Source organism: Myotis davidii, unplaced genomic scaffold (genome assembly GCF_000327345.1).
Source record: "Myotis davidii unplaced genomic scaffold, ASM32734v1 scaffold96, whole genome shotgun sequence".
In the NCBI taxonomy this organism is placed as follows: Eukaryota; Metazoa; Chordata; class Mammalia; order Chiroptera; family Vespertilionidae; genus Myotis; species Myotis davidii.
The window spans coordinates 8,649,188-8,665,207 of NW_006289416.1; positions in this window are offsets into that span (position 1 = coordinate 8,649,188).

Here is a 16,020-nt window from a genome sequence, read left to right on the forward strand (position 1 = left end):
AAAAAGAGGAAGAACAGGACTTAGGCATGTCCAGGCAAGCACAGCACCAGGAGAGCAAACCCAGCCAAGTCTGTGACCCCTACCCAAACTATTCAGCTCCCTCCCTGTTTGTTTGAGCCTGCCATGGAAACCAGGTACAGTCATGGAGGGTCATCTTCAAATCAAGAAATAAGTGCTGAGTATGAAGCAATAGCTTGTCTGAACACCTTGCATAATAAATTGATGGAGGTGTCCAGACGGATCCTTCCTGAACTACCAAGAAAAATTACAGGACACCCAGAAATGAGATGAAGAGGGAAGGGCAATTTGGCACAGGCGGCAACCTTCACTAACCACCATCTTTGTTGAATGGGAGCCAGGCGCTTGGCCTGGTTGCCGCGGCCACCAGGGACACCGGGCTGAGCCATCATTCGATGCTGCTTCGCAGTGTGCAGCCCTGCCCTCCTGAAGGCTGGGTGATTCATTGGATTTAATATTGTCCCGAGTCTCACACCAGGGAATGCTGCAGGAACGTTTTTCAAAAAAAAAGGCACAGCCATTAAAAACAGTCTGTAGGCTCCATCCTATAAAAGAGGTTCTTTATTAACTACAGCGATGGCAGCCAAATAGTTCAATTGCTATATGCTCACTGGGTACGCGATGGTAAGAGCCACATTTTAGATTGTTTTATCTTTACTCTCCTCTTATATTGAGGCTTTACCAGGTTTAGGTTAAAATCCTTGGTGTAAAAGGGCCAGAATGGAAGCCGCATCCTGCTCACCTCCTCCCCTCACCAACAAGGGGCTGTAAATACACTTCCCCTTGGTGACTCCCAAGTCCCTCCACTCTGAGGCTGGTTTGTGGAAGGGAAGTGGGCGCTGAGGAACTCTCTCCTTCACCTCCTTATATAACAGCTCCTGCAGACGTTTCCTGGTGTTTAAGATCTCTCCAGTTCTCCTCCTCCTCCTCCTGTGCATGTTTAACTCTAAAGTGGCTACCACGGGATGCAAGTGCTGTCCCCCATCTTAACAGGAAAATAAATTCCTATCTCAGCTTGGGTTGCTCCCACTGTCTTCTGGAATCCTACCGGAGGGGATCTTCCAGACGCTGACCCTTTCCCATTAGCTGCCTGAGTCAGACTTCCACACTTGTGTCTTCCTGTCACGTGGTAAGCTATTGTTACCTGGAATAAGTTAATATATGTTCAATTCCTTCCTATTGCATCTATACTTTTACCAGTATTTGCAGCTTCTACCTCCTTTAAGTTTAAATAGGATAGCAAATCTTTACAGAAAATAAATTGCTCCTTGGCTAAGGATCTTCAAGGCAGTCTGACTTCCGGAGGCTGACTTCTGAATGCAGACTTCCCAATGCTGACTTCTGGTCACTGAAGTCTGGAAGCCAATTTCCAGATGCAGATTTTGGCTGCAGACTTCCAGACCTCGACTTCCAGAGGCTGATTTCACTACCCTGACTTCCGGGTGCCAACTTCTGAATGCAGACTTCCGGAGACTGACTTTTTAGACTCTGAATTCTATGGTAGACTTACTGATGCAGACTTCTACACAGAGACTTCTGGACTCCACCTTCTGAATGCAGACTTCCGGGGCCCTTTGACCTGCTGCTAACTAAAGCTACAAACAACGAGTCTGGGCCCCAGCAGAGTCACTGTGGCTCTTACAGAATCACCTCATCCACATGCTGGACGGTTCAGCTCTGCCCCATGGTTATGTGCAGGGATGATGTTTATGGAAAACAAGAACGAGATTTTGGAAACCCCATCACCCTGCACACAGCGTGGATTGAGTAATAGTGGACCTGCAACTCATGACCTTGTTCCCACAATGTGCCAGTCAGCTCCTCTGGTCACCTGGTTCATCTCTCCCCCAACCCTCTACCACCCCAGAATTCTGTGGCATCCTTGGCTGTGACACATTCCCAGATTCCCAGTAATGCACTTTAAAGGCACTTACAGGTAAGAAAGTGTTTCTTCAAGATGTGTCTACATCTTCCAAACAAATGTCACTTTCAAAAATCATATTTACATGTTTATGTGTATTTTTCAAAGTACTCGATGTAAATGTAAAATATCTGTACAATGATAAAAAAAACACTAAAAAAAACGAAGTCCCCTGTGATCCCACATCTTGAGATAAACATGGGTACCATTTTGTAGGATCACCATACAATCTTACCATATCCTATCTTTATTTTTTTCCATTCTTCTTTTATCTGTATTTTGAAAATATTGGCCCCTTCTAGTTCACTCCTGCCCCCCACCTGAGGCCTTCACCACACTATTGTCTGTGTCCATGGGTAATGTATATATGCATACAAGTTATTTGATTGATCCCTTTCCACTCACCCATCCATCCCTGCCTTCCCTCTAGGATTCAACAATCTGTTTGATGCTTTTATGTCTCTGTTTCTATTTTGTTCATCAGTTTATTTTGTTCATTAGAGTCCACCTATGAATGAGATCATGTGATACTTGTCTTTCTCTGACTGGCTTATTTCATCTGGTATAATACTCTCAAGGTCCCTCCATGCTGTCTCAAAGGGTAAGAGATCCTTCCTTTTTACAGCTGTATAGTATTCCATTGTGTAAATGTACCACAGCTTTTTTATCCACTCATTTACTAATGAACACTTGAGCTGTCTCTGTCCTATCTTTAAAAAATAGTGCATGACATGCTATGAGCTCTCTTGAAAGTTGTCAAACAGAAGCCTTAGAAGGTGCTTTAAAATTGTGAGCCCCCTGTGCTCATTTTGAATATTCTGCTTTAATCTCTTGGTCTGTGTTCTCCTCCTCTATCCATTCCTCAAGTATTGGCGTTTTATTTTTAAAGGAAAGGATGCTTTTCTGGTCTTTTGTTCTGGGTCTGCATTTTTCCTGAGCCAGCACATTCACTCCTTTGGATTTCATTACTATTTCTAGATGGTAATAACTTAAAATTTGGTGTCTCTGGTTTTGAGCCCTCTCTCAGATGCCAGAACCCTGCCCAGTTGTCTCCCAGGTATCTGTAATGAGTGTGCAGCTGTCATGAACCAACTAACCATCCTCCTGCTTCTAGGGAGCCTCCTTCTCCTGGTCTCTGCTAAAGGGAGTCACCTTATTTCCAAGCTGGAGAGCACCTTCATTTCCGTGCTGTTATTTGTTCACATCCACATGATCACAAAGTCTCCTCACCTCTACTTCAGAAATTTCTCGCAAGTATCACCATTTCTCCTTCATGCCCGAAATCAGTCCCTTAGATCAAAATCATCACCAATTTCTTCCTTTTACTTCATTTTTCTAAGTATAAATGTAATTCATTTTCAACATGAAAAAAATTGACAAAGAATATCCAAGATGACCCTAAGAATTTTTGGAATCTTGACATCCAGAATTAAGTGCTATTAATATGTGGATGAATACTAGAAATGTCTGTCAAATGAGGCAACTGTTTTGTTAGTTTTATTCTTGCCATGATGCTTTCCCAGGTCATTTTATATTTCTCTACATCCATTTCACTTGCTACATGATCTTCCATTTTATAATCAATGCATTTTTCAATTAAGCAACACTCTTAACATTAGATATGTGTCAGTCAGGATACAAATAGCAAAACAAAGCCACTCTAAATATTTCAAGCAGAGGAAATTTAATGCAAGGAGTTGGTTACAAAAGTAAGCTAAGAGCTGGAAAAACCAATAGGGGATGGTGAAGCAATTCAGAAATAGCAACAGCAGGAAGGCACCACCATCCCATCATATGGTTGGGCTTTCATCTACCATTTTGTCTTTTTTTTTTTTTCATTTCTATTGTCTATCTCTTTTGGTCTCTTTGTTCTTCCTTTCCTGCCTTATGGTGGGTTAATCAAATATCCTGAGTACTGTATTTTAATTCTTGCAAGGGCACCTGAGCCATACCTCTGTATTACTATAGGAGTTGTACTAGGAATTACATATGCATCTTTAACTCACCATGATCTAATCAGAGGTAATATTGTGCAGTTGTACACAAAATATTAGATTATAGTAGTGCAATTACATTTAGCGCCCTATCACATCCTTTGTGCTATTGTTACCACAAATATCTATCTATATATGTTATCAATCCCACTATATGATAATATAATTTTATTTAAATATCATCCTATATAATAAAAGGCTAATATGCAAATCAACCAAATGGTGGAACAACTGGTCGCTATGATGCGTTGTGACCTCTAGGGGGAAGACGCTCAATGCAGTATCTACCCCCTGGTGGTCAGTACGTTCCCACAAGGGGAGCACCACTCAGCCAGAAGCCAGGTTCACGGCTGGCCAGCGCAGTGGCAGTGGCGGGAACTTCTTCAGCCTCCACGGCAGTGCAAAAGACCCCTTGGGGGACTGCGAGAGGGTGCAAGCTGGGCTGAGGGACCTATCCCCCCCCAGTGCACGATTGTCATGCACCAGGCCTCTAGTATCTTATATAAATTAAGAAAAGAAATATATACATATATATATATATAGCATACATATATAGCATATACGTGTACATATATGTGTGCACACACATGTGTATACACACATATATATACACTGCACCTACATTTGCCATTTCATTCACTCTTCCTTCATTTCTGAAAATCCAGTTTTTATCTGGTGTCATTTCCTTCAACTTGAAGAACAACCTTCCTGGAATACATACCTACTGGTAACAAATTTTCTCCATTTACAGTTATCTGAAATGTTTTTATTTCATCTTCATTTTTAAGGATAGTTTTGCTAGCTACAGAATTCTGGTTAACAGTCTTTTTCCTTCTATCATTTTCACTGAGTTATTCTGTTGTCTCCTATACTGGTTGCTTCTAATGAATGGTTGACTGTCATTTTGGATCATTGTTCTCCAGTGTATAATACCTCATTTTCTCTGGCCTCTTTCAACATTTCACCTTTACCTTTATGTTTGAAAAGTTAGGTTTTAATATGGTTTGGTATAGTTTTGTAAATTTTTACCCTGCTTGAGTGTCACTGAGTTTCTTGAATTTGTAAATTAATGTTTCACACAAAATTGAAGATAAAAGGAATCCCACACTCTTTAGAAAGCCACAACAAATACTTGAGGCTTCACTCTGTATCTGTGGCTTTGCCTCCAGCTGTCATCTCATATCTCCTGCATTCTATCCCTTAAGTATGACTCATAATTTCATGCCTCTCTGCTTCTGCTTTTGCTATGGTTTCTACTTTAAATGGCCTTTTTTCCAATCCATTATCAACTTACCAACATCCTACTTTCTTACTAAAGCCCAGTTCAAATGTCTCCTTGTCTGTGACTTTCCGACAAAAGTCTTGGCAATACGATAGCTCATTCTCTCCTCCCTCAACTCTCTGCTTTTTCCCTTTATTACAGCACATGAAACACATCATTATAATTATACTTTTTCATATTTTCCCATTTGACTCTGTCAGTGACAAGAATTCTCTCTTATTCTCTTTGTAGCTCTTGTACCTAGCACACTGCCAATGGCATCCTATGTGTTCAATAAAAGTTTACAGGCTAATTCAATGAAAAAATTAATGAATTGAACTCATTACAGACTATGAGGTAGTGTTTCTAGGGCCCTTTGTTAAGAGAAGTAAAATGACATTTATCCTCAGAGTTTAACTCGATGATGTGTAGCAGTGTTTAGATTTTGATTGAGGACATGGAGGCTCCTAGAAATCTTCAGGGAAAACCTCTCAGGTAACTCATGGTTTCTGAATGGAGGCCAAGAATGAGTTTTAAATCTATGATAAGTGTATAAAAGTGGGAGCCATCCTTTCTTATTATATATTACCTCCCCAGTCATTATGAAATCATTTCATATTCATTGTGATAACACCAATCATTAATGTACTCATTTGGCATTCATATGACTCTCTTATGCACTTCGATAGGAATTCTGTTGTAATTAACCATTAGTTAATGTTAATAGTAATGGACATTTAAAATAATGTGCTACCGAGTATGGTCATTGACAGCAAAGGGATCAACGTATTCAGTCATGAGAGACATGGGAGCAATCCCTCCCATCGGGAGAAGTTCCTGAGATGATAGAATGGAGTTTGAGACACTGTATAAACTATCAGGCCCATCAGCCTAGGATGGGAGCTTGATTCTTGGCCATCTGTCTGAGAAAACTTGACTTGAATTTAAGAAGAAAACTGTGACAACCTGACATTTGATTCAGCATTTTTCTTTCAGTTTATATGCAGATCAACTATGTCCTAAATTATCTCTCTCTCAACTGCCTCACTTACAAGCAGTATTTTTCTGTTGGAGAGAAAATTTTATTTTCCTAATAAAGAATTGTTCTGGAAAAGAATTTGAGGGAAATGTGAAAATAAAATGTATGATCATCCTCAGATCAAAGAAGAGACAAACGGTAGTTAGTTAAAGGTGAGTTGATGAGCTATAACTTCAAATAGGGTCATTTTGAAATGCAAAACGAAGAACACAGTCTGAGCTCCCTGGACTTACAAGGCTCCACGGCTCAAGGCTTGGGTGCACTTTTATGTGGTGCTGATGAAGGTGGAGTTTGATTCCTCTAAAACATGTGTGGCTTCCTGCCCACAGTTTTCCTTGTCTATCAATACCAGCCATTTCAAAGTTTGGCATATCAGATATCAGCTTTCAGTCATCTGCCTCATTTTTCTAGCCCTGGTGCCTGAGGTTTTGAATATGACCTCCCCCTTTTATGAACACAGATCTGGGAAGAAGGAAGAGGAAAGACCAGCCAAAGGAATTCTAGAATCACCTGAGTCGTGGGACTCCCTGGGGGCTCTCTGGGAGCTCCAGTTCCCGGGGCCATGGCAGAGTGTTAAAGCATCCTGAATCTCTCATTCTCTGAGACTCCCTTGGCCTTGACTCAGGAAAGAAGTAGGCACAAGTGCCCTGTGTCCCTGCAGAGGCCAGGAGGGCCACTCACCCCTGAAACACACTCCTGTCTGATGAGGATGCCTTCTAAGTCTTCAAGGCAATAAGATTAACTTTTTAAATAACGAATTCACATCCAACTCTCTACTGTAGTCAGATGTACCTAAAAGGCAAACATGTACAGCAGGGGTAACATGACCCCATCTCACACCCTTTGACTTCCGGGACTGAGATAAAGTTGTACTTGCTTGGTGCAGGGGAGATGGGGAACTACTTGAGCACTAAAAGGGGGAGGGAGAGAATACCCTCAAGTGGGACAAGAATGAGAGAAGCCCAAAGTGATGAGCCAAGAGCCAATCTTGGACCTGCTTAGACACGGCTCCACTGGGTCAAAATCTACAGCTGCCCCCTTTTTGGGTGACAGTTGTCATGAAGGCTATGGGTGTGCAAGGTGCCAGAGTGGCTCTGCACGGAAAGGAGGGGCACAGTAGCCTTAGCACTCAGGTTTCCAAGTGGGAAATACAGACACAGCTCCGTACTTCTAAGATAATGGGCCTTGCCTGTCCCTGGAAAGGGGTGACAGTACTGAGCAGGCAGGGGTGACAGTACCATGCAATCCCAGGACACAAGGTGTCCACTAAGCAGTAAACTTGTGTGTCTCTCCTCTTGAAGGAAATCCTCCCCCAGACGGGTTCCACTAGATTCTGAACAGTTGTCTAACTCCCACCAGCATGGAAAATCCTACAGTGTCAGAGCTGGAAGCGCCCCAAGATGGTCTCCTCTAATCACTCAGTTTTACCAATGTGGAAACTGAGGCCTCAAGGGAGAAAGATGTACTCTTGGCACCGTGTTTACTGCACTTGTCCTCGTGTGGCCTCAAGGCATCATTCTCCATATGTCCCCTCGCCCCGGCTAGGTGCTTCCTCAAGCAGAAGGCATTTTCCAAATCTGGGAAGGGGGAAGCTATGGCCTGCCTGCCTCGCTCAGCAGGAGGGTTGAGAGAAGAGACAAAGGAGGTGGTGGACTTTGGAAAATGCCTCCAGGTGTTCATGTCCACAGGAGGGAGTTCTGGGTATGATTCCATGTCATCCGCCATCTAGAGTGCTGCCACATCTCACAGACAATGCCAGCCTGTGCCCTGGGCCAGCCATGTTGGCCTCAAATTCTCTGTATTTGCCTCAGACTCCATCATCCAGTGACCATTCAAGGCTCATCTCAGATCTCTCCTTCCACAGCCACCAATGATACCAATCAACACCAAAACAATCTGCTTCCACCACAACCACAACCATTGACACCAAAGCCATCACAGCCACAGGTCTGGAATTCTGCCCAGCACGTGTCCCTTTAAACTCCATGGAGCATAAAAACCCTACACACGATACACCTTCATCATTACAGAGTGGAAAGTTGCCTCTACTATCCCATGTCGGTAAAAACCGTAAAGTAGAAACCTTTAATTCCTCGGAAAGGTCAGGCTTCAAAGTGTATATTTAATCTGGATTTAAAGAAGTGTGTTCTATGAAGACGTATGCCGTGGTGTCTAATCACCTGCTGCTTCCATTTGTCAAGACACGGGGGCCTTCAGGTACAGACACACAGATAGCCCACCTGCACTTCTACCGTTCTCCCCCTATTCAGAACAGAAGTATTTCAGCACCTGTCCAGAGACAGGTGCCTCTTCTACACTAGACAGCAACAGCAGTGGTGTAACAGAGGCTGTGTAAACCTACCTCGATTAACAACTTGGAATGTGGTATATTCTGAGATGGGAATTTCTGAAAACACCTACCTGCCTGACTTTCTTTTTTCCTTCCACCCTGCCTCCCTTCATTTTTAGACAGAAGCCTGTTAGGCAGGCTCAGGAGGCTTATGAAGACAGTGGCCAGCAGCTGATGTCACCAGGGAGGATGTCAGGTGAGTGAAAAGGCAGCAGGGGAAGTCAGGAGACTGGCTCTATGCAGGGAAATGAGTACATATGTCAAAATACCATCATTTAAGTCAATGTAAGTGGTGCCAGTAGCCTGACTATTGGAGAAGGAAGGTACATATATGGAAGGGAGAAAGCTATAATAAATGCTGTTGTGTTAGATTTAAATAGACTTATTGGGGTACACTTACGATTCTAGGTAGGTAGATAGATAAAGAGATAGAAATGTGGGTTTTTTATACCTATATTTTACATATATATTTTCACACTTATACATTTTCTAGCTTTGAAGGCCTGGGAGCAATAATCTGCCATAGCAATGATTATACCTACCCCCTAGTTCTTGGTTTTTAAACATGATGCTCCACTAGAAGAACAAAGGTTATTTGGAGAAATGGCTGGTATCTGACTGAGGCAGGAGCACAAGATAAGCTCAGAAACAATTTTTGTGCCAGAATGAAATAAATTGCCCCAAGAATGATCAAGAATACTGACCAAAACTGTGATAATTTAAGAGTCAAAATTAATAATAGTAAATGAATTGTATCCCATTGGATAAAATTTTCATCTAATTGACCACATGAATACATGAAGGGAAGAAAAATCTCCTAACGATAAATGGGGTAAAAATGGGGTACAATTAGAAAATCACCATCTGGCAATGATAATCAAGTCAGATAAGAACCATCAGTGGTGCTGAAATGAGGCCATGAAAATCGAAGAAAGTTTCTCACGCTCTCAAAGAATCGCTCCAAAAACCCTTGGTAATTACAACAGAGGATAAGATGTGCAGGTTGAGATGCAATGAAAGGAACACAACACATTCCTTCTGTGATATTCCAGCCAAAGTTGCCGGGGCTGAGTCTAATTATAGGGCAACATCAGACAAATCCAAATTAAAATCAGTGTCCTCAACCTGAACAACTGTCAAGGTCCTGGGAGTCAAGGAGAGCACTGCAGATTGTAGGGTCCTAGAGAGATGAGGCACTTCGGTGCTGCCTGCCATCTTTTCCAGATTATTATGTAGTTGGAATCATATAGTATTCAGCCATAGGGCAACTCTTCACTTGAGCAGACCAATAGATGGCCAAATGATTAATAACACTCATCACTGTTTCTGTGTGTATGGAGCACAAAACATTACGAAAATTGTTCATTTCCCTGTGCTCTAATGCAGTTATGTCTGTTTACTTTCCAGACTTACTGTTAGTAATAAGGAAAGACAGAGGCAGGAAAGGGGACTTGGTGTTCCATCCAGCCTGAGTCCCTGATTGCTTCCGGCCTCACTAACACACCCTGTTGCTTTCAGTTGAATAAGTCGGTATTTAAACCCTTGCATGATCTTACTTATGTGAGGAATCTAAAGAGTCAAACTCAGAAGTAGAGAGTAGAACTCTGTTTGCCAGGGGCCGAGGAGAGGGGATATGTGGGGGTGATGGACAACAGGTACACAGTTTCAGTAAAGCAAGATAAATGCATCCTGGAGAGCGGCTGTACACAGTGCCTGGAGCCAACAACCTCATGATGTGCACTTCAAGTTTGCCCAGAGAGTATGTCTCAAAGGTAAATGTTCTTACCATAAAATTATTAGTAAGAATAATAATCATACAGGGGCAGGGGAAACCTTTCGGAGGTGATTGACATGTTTGTGGTGAGATGGTGCACAGATGTATATGCACCCCATCTGAAGCATGTGGAGCTTCCTGTATGTCAATCACACCTTTGATACATGACCAGCCTTACTTACAATCATTCTGAAAATTAGTCTTCAACATTATTCTTTAAGTAGCACCTCAGATTTTTATGTGGAGAAGGAAAGAGAATTTCTCTTTCCTAAAATTTTCACACACACACACACACAAAATAACAAAAAGAGGCTCTCTCCCATCCCAGCTATTTAATTATAACTATGCATTTTATTCATAGTGTAATTCCTGTGAAATAATGAGCTTGCAATACAATGAGCCCCAAAATGGTAGCTGATGAATTAATTCACTAGAGAAGAAAACCCATAGACAGACAGAAGAGAAGGGAGAGAGAGCAGGGCGCCAGTCCTTGAGGCTCAGGGAGGGTTGTCATCCCTAGCTAAAAATCACAGGGGGCAATTTGTTTTGAAAACTGCTCATGACATGTCTGTTTATTATGGGTAAACTCGATGTTTCTATAGTTGGACCTAAATGAAAGATCAGGTAGGAGTGATCAGATCCCAGTAGCATGGCAGTATTGGGCTCTGGAGTAGGTGGCACCAGCACCCAAACCATTTCCAGCCCAATTGGTCCCACAGTAAAGAGAAAGCCACTGGTGTCCCCTGAGTGAAGAAAAGTGGCTCATGGGGCCTGGGCCAACTGGAGATTGAGGCTTGTCTGCCTGGCGGCAGCTTTGGACACTCCTACAGATTCCAGAGGTAAGAGTTTAGGAACCTCGTGGACATAGGAAAGGTCTTTCTGTTTTCCAGCAAGGCCTGTCTTTATAACCCTGGAGAAAACTCAAACTGAGTCTCGTGATCATAAATCCCAACCCCAGCGAGACTGGATATCCCTCCAGTCTGCTGTGTCTTTTGAATTTGTTTTATTTCTTTAGTTGCCTCCCATCTGATTTGGGATGAGGTCGCTTCCCCAAGCCTCTGTGTATTGAAGAATACATTGAGCACCAGGGCAAAGCACCCAAATGCTCAGGTCTTGCAGTCCTACGTCTGGCCCTTTCATCTAAGCAGCAGCCACAGAGAGTGCAGACACGATCCGTCGCTGAGATCTCTCCTTCCCCCCAGGTCGGGCTGCACTGGCTGTGTCAGTCCCAGGTTCCAGAAACAGACTCCTTCCACCAATGTATTGTGTCTTCACACTTGATATACACACCGGTACCTATGGGAGTGGGCAGGTAGCAGTAGCACTTTAAGTAGGTGGAGATGCCATCAGGGCACAGAATTGAGGGCAGTGTCCTTGGCATCCCCTCACTCTGAGATTCATTGCAGGTGTGACAAGGCTTAGTGACAGTCAGCTGCAGCCATCAGGGCAGGTCCATCAGGATCCTGGATGAGTGGGAGGGGAGAGAAGGGGTGAAGAGGGTGTGGTTGTCACCCCAGGGAAGGAGTCACACCTCCACCTGTCACCCGGTGGGTGGAGATATCAGGTAACAGCCGTTGTCCCAGGGCAGCAGAGACAGAATGCAGTGTTTGCAATACTCTTCATTATCATCCATATCCACGAAGTCATCACTATGAAGCTCCCATAAACAGCTACCCACGGGAGCACCCCCAGTTGATCCGGGGTGATTTACATCCACGTAAAGTTATTAGAAGCTGGTGGCCACCCAGGGGCCTCCCAGAGAAAGTTCCTGATTTTCTCCTGTGATCCCAATCATCCCCTGTTTCTGAACTCAGTTTGGCCGTGTTTTTTTCTAATTCCATTGTTTCCTCATGGTTGCTTTGAAAGTTGTTTCCATCTGTTGGCTGCTTGGCTTTGCATTCATTTAATTGTTCTTTCCCTCTACCTGGCACTCTTTCTTCCATCTACCTGGCTCTCCTCCTCCCTTCTACCTGGCTCTCTTCTGTAGGAAGAAAAGCGAGGCCCAGGTCAGCTGGACAAGGTGCCAGTGAGGCCCACTGTTGAAAAATGGTCAGGTTTGTGGGGCTTTGACACCTCACTGCTCCTTCTGTGCACTTGGCGGCCGAGCCCGCATGCCCTCTGACTACAGAGGGTCGCACAGCCATGCCAGCCAACTACTAAAACATTTGTCAGCCCAAACACCAAAGGGCTCAGTGGGGCAGTTCCAGGGTTGCTGGCTCAAGTTGCTTTCCCCCACCCCTACCCTCCAGAACGTCTGTATAGTCTGCTTGTTGCAAAGACAAGAGAGAAGGACACACAAAATGATGATCAGAAAGGCTAACATTAATTTACCGATACTGGTCAGAATTGGCAGCGCACATTGAGACCAGCAGGGAGACGGATAAAGCGATGCCACCCTCCAGTCGGTGCCCCGCCTCCTGTTCCATGGCACACTTCTGTGAGGCAGGCGCACCTACCACCCAAACACCCACCTGCATAGTCTGCATGTCCTCTCCTTGGGGAACAGGAAGGAATGCGCCCAGATCGCCCTCCTTCTTCCTCCCTAAACCTTGTCTTCTCTTCTTGCTGGACCTGCTGGTCCATAAGTACAGGCAGGAGGGACAGGGACAATTGGAACCACAGTCTTGTGCTCAGATTCCCAACATTCTGATGTCCCTGTCCCTCCACTTCAGGCAGCAAGACCCGCAGGCAGCTGAGTGGCCCAACTTTGTAAAAGGCAAAGAAATGTTTGCTGAAGCCCAGGACTAGACAACCACGAGAGAGGGGTGGTTTTCTCATAGCAGAAAATAGATCTCTCTGACAAATTGTTTAAATGATTGATTTTAACTTTTTTCCTTCTTTGTAGCAAGAGGGCAGGTCTGCGAAGTTTCCAGTCAAAATGGCTCATGAATGGGTAATCACAACAAGCCTAACAGTCTTTTGATTTCCTGACAGATCCCTGGTACTCGTGAATTTTGCATGATTGATGGCTATTGACTGACAATGGGTTTTTATGGAATAATGAGTCCCAGACGGCAAACAGCTGAATGCACAAATGAAACACCCTGCCCAAGAGGTGTACACAGTCATGATTAAAGAGCCTCACTTTCAGAACTGCTCCAAACAGACCCATCGCCAGAACCACAGAGAGGACGTGGCGATTCTGTCAGCCACTGAGCTGCACGGGAGATCCTTTCCCCTTCCTCCTGTGACTGTCCCCTCTGCAAGCCCACCATGCACCTTGCCTTCTGGGGGAGCGCTGTGGTCTTTGTATACAGTGATTTCACCATCCAAAGGGAGTAATCTTGGTAGACAGTCCACAGTGATGTCCAAGACACCCAACATGTATTCAAACCACATTGAACTACGTGTTTGAAAAGATGTTTATGTCCATTAAAACCACTTGTTCTTCTAAGACCCACAGTGAGCAGGAAAAACTAGTGATGTGCCACAGCACCTAACTCCCACACTCTTCAGGAAAAAGAAGCACCCAAAGTCTGCACTGTGAATGCAAAGGTCACTTGTAGGTCAAACTTGATTTCACTGATACAGTAATTTTTTTTGTCATATTTTGGGCCAGGTAAGAAGATGGGACAGGGGCCTGCCAGGAACTGAGCTCCCATGGGGTAAGGGAGCAGATTCCACCTGCAAGGCCGAGAGTCCATTCTGTCTACAGAGAGTGGGTAAGGGAGCAGATTCCACCTGCAAGGCTGAGAGTCCATTCTGTCTGCACAGCTACTAGAGCAGGGTGATGTGGAACAGGCCACAGGGCCCACATCCAAGTTGCTGATCACCCTGATGCATAAGCAGGGGACCATGCTAGGGTACCTAACAAAGAGAAGAGTTCTGGAATCCAAGATGGCTGGCCAGCACCAGAAACAGCATCAGTGGCTTTGAGGGCATTTGTTGATCTTCTCACAGGGAAGATTCAGCACAGGGCTTTAAACACTTTCACAGCCATCCACGAGGCCACTGTCACCGCAATCACTACTGTCCTCATGAGGACCGAGCTTAGAGCTGAAACTTCTTGCCAGAGATGCAAACCCAGTCTGTCTGTCTAGAACCGTAGTCAGCAAACTGCAGCTCACGAGCCACATGCGGCTCTTTGGCCCCTTGAGTGTGGCTCTTCCTAAGCCCTAGGAGAACCCTAATTAAGTTAATAACAATGTATATACCTATATAGTTTAAGTTTAAAAAATTTGGCTCTCAAAAGAAATTTCAATCGTTGTACTGTTGATATTTGGCTCTGTTGACTAATGAGTTTGCAGACCACTGGTCTAGGACAAAGCTGAAAACCTTCCGACAAGATTGAGTTTCTGAGCCACTAGATGGGAGAGTAGCTCACTGATCCACAGGACAGTGCCAAGAGCCCACTGGACCTCTACCCTGGGGCATGCCAACAAGACAAGTTACATCTCAAAAACTGGGGCCACCATATGGGATGTGGGGAGTAAGGCCTAATCCCAGCTACCCCAACAACCTAGGGTCAAGCCCAGAGATCTTCAGGCCTAGGGTGATCTTGGAGTCATCAGGGCCTACCTGGGGGCAAAGACTTCAGGCCTGGGGCATGTACATCACTGCCTACAAAGCCCGGCCAGCCTTATAGTCAGTTGCTCTGAGTTGGGTGGTTTCTAACAAGTGCACGAGTCATAAGAATTCCTGGCTATAAGTATAATCAAATGTCTTGGGAATATTCTCCAAGTCTAACTACCAGTTACTTGAAGTGAACTTGAGAGCGTTAAATGACTCAGTCCTCTGAAGGAAGAGTGTAGCACCCTCCCACCAGGGGGAAGGTGGTGGAGAGGTGGGATTGGCAAGAAGGGCCAGTCCATGCAGTTGTCGTGATTGCTTTGGGGCACATCAAAGCTGGAGGTGGGGTGAGCCTTGGAGTGGGGCTGCCTCTCTAGCCATGGCACTGTTTCCCTACCTGTGAGACAGAGAGCATCAGGCCAGTGACTGTGGGAGCCCACAGTGCACAGTAAGGATGTCATGAGTGCCCGGCAAGTTCTGGCTCTCCAGGCTCTCATCACATACTTGGTTTAATTCCGTTTCCTCTGCAGTATGGCGAGTCCTCCCTGTAGACCTAACCCACAGAGAAGCTCATCACAAATCAGCTGCCACAGGGGCTTACCCCTCACTTCACTCCACTCAGGAAGTTCCCGGGCCTCCCAGCCCTGGGACTGAGGGACACAGAGAAGCGGCTGGGCCCAGTTATAAGTGCAGGACTCTGAGACGCTTCATGCCTTAGGAGGTGAAAGAACAGGACACTGGGGTGTCCTAGAGCTGGGCTCAAAGGGAACTGCCAGCACAAAGAGTGGACAGATGTCAGGAGTCAAGACAAAGTCAAGACAGAGGTCAGGAAACAAGTGGCTAGGAGTGAGGAGAACAGAGAGCATGGGACTCACACAGGTAATGAGTCCGTGTACAAGGACCTTGGTAGGTATAGCCACAAGGATAGCCATGGCACCCAAAACAAAGTACTAAGAACCAGGCTCCAAAACAAAGGCAGAAACACTCAGGTAGGTAAGTAAATCCAGTCTATGGAGGGAAAGGGAGGTGTTCTGTTTAACAGGGACACCAGTGGGCAGAAAAGCCAGGAGCACACACAGGGCCTTCTGATAAAGACATGCAAGATGAAGGAGGTCGCCCGCCTGAAACAGTGCCATCGTGTGGGTGGGAGGCCT